The following is a 2,037-nucleotide window of genomic DNA, read 5'->3' as shown; positions in this document are numbered from 1 at the left end:
GGCTGACTTTATTTTTTTTGGCTCCAAAATCACTGTAGATGGTGATTGCAGCCATGAAATTAAAGACGCTTACTCCTTGGAAGGAAAGTTATGACCAACCTAGATAGCATATTCAAAAGCAGAGACATTACTTTGCCAACAAAGGTTCGTCTAGTCAGGCTATGGTTTTTCCAGTGGTCATGTATGGATGTGAGAGTTGGACTGTGAAGAAAGCTGAGTGCCGAAGAATTGATGCTTTTGAACTGTGGTGTTGGAGAAGACTCTTGAGAGTCCCTTGGACTGCAAGGAGATCCAACCAGTCCATTCTGAAGGAGATCAGCCCTGGGATTTCTTTGGAAGGAAAGATGCTAAAGCTGAAACTCCAGTACTTTGGCCACCTCATGCGAAGAGTTGACTCATTGGAAAAGACTCTGATGCTGGGAGCGATTGGGGGCAGGAGGAGAAGGGGACGACAGAGGATGAGATGGCTGGATGGCATCACTGACTCGATGGAAGTGAGTCTGAGTGAACTCCGGGAGTTGGTGATGGACAAGGAGGCCTGGCGTGCTGCGATTCATGGGGTCGCAAAGAGTCGGACACAACTGAGTAACTGAACTGAACTGATCATCTTTATTAGAAATAAAAACAATAACACAGTAACGAATGTCTATATTGGTATAGCATTTTTAAATGCCCTAAGTATTTTAACATCTTTTAAAATCTCTATGGCAATCCTGTAAAGTAGATAGGACTTTGCTGAAACAATGCCTCATTTGTGCTTTCTAGACTAGAAGAGTGAAGAGAGTTGCAGGTAAGGCTTTGAGGTCAGAGAGGAGATAGTCCAGGTAGGCTAGGTCTAGGAGCTCATTTAAATCATACCTTCTAAGTAATGAGAAAGCTCATTGCATAAGGCTGAACTTGAATTCAACAAACATGAAGGAACACTGAACAGGGGTTTTGCATAGTGTAACCTGGATGTCACCTGAGGTTTTCCTGAGATCTAGTATTCCACGTTGTGGAACTCCATTGCATAGAATATTAGATCTCCACATCTACTCCAAGGAGTTCTGCAAATTCCTAGGAGGTTTACACTCTCATAGTCATTTGTGGCTCCAGACGCCTTCTTCCAGTGAATTGATACAGTTTGTGGATCATCTTGGCATCTAGCATGTGCTCTGGAATAAGGATATTGCTTTGATCCTGATAGAAATTTACTCCTGATATAAAATATCCAAAATAAAATAAAACAAACCACTAATATTTTTTCAAGACATAGTCTCTATGTCTCTAGCAACATTACCAAAAAAAGTGTGAGGGACAAAAGAATGAATCATGCTGTCAAAATGAAAAAGAAAAAAAACAACAAATTGCACACGAATAACCTTGTCCATCTGTTGGTCATCCACAATCAGGATTTTTTTTTCCCCTCTGGCTACTGTAACCCTATTGTCCCCAGATCCCGGCCTCACACCATCTCACCACCTCTTTTCTCATCTGTCCCTCTGTTCTCTTCTCTTTCCCAAGTCTCTTCTGGATTAGTCCTAGAAACTTCAAATTCTCCTTATTTTATTTTTTGGAACAATTTTTGATTCCCCTCAATCTTTGCTCCCAAACTTGGGCTCACATCTATATTTCCCAATCATTACTTGCTCAGCAGAACAAAAGGGATTTTCACGTAACCAATGTTTTTAGACTTTCTTTGTGTGTTGACCCCATTCTCTCACTTGTGGTTATACAACACTTTTTTTTTTTTCCTCCATTACACCATCACTTAACATGTCAAACAGTACCAAATTCCCTGGTGGTCCAGTAGTTAATAATCTGCCTGCCAATGCAGGGGACATGGGTTCAATCCCTGGTCCAGGAAGATCCCACATGCCATGTGGCAACTAAGCTCATGTGCCACAACTACTGAGCCCAGGCGCCTAGAGCTGGTGCTCTGCAACAAGAGAAGCCACCACAATGAGAAGCCTGCACACTGCAGCAAAGAGTAGCCTCTGCTTGCGGAAATTAGAGCAAGCTCTCATGCAGCAACGAATACCCAGTACAGCCAAAAAT

The sequence above is a fragment of the Bison bison genome, unplaced genomic scaffold (assembly GCF_000754665.1).
Source record: "Bison bison bison isolate TAMUID 2011002044 unplaced genomic scaffold, Bison_UMD1.0 scf7180017864518, whole genome shotgun sequence".
Lineage (NCBI taxonomy): Eukaryota > Metazoa > Chordata > Mammalia > Artiodactyla > Bovidae > Bison > Bison bison.
Note: the sequence above shows the minus strand (reverse complement) of the source record.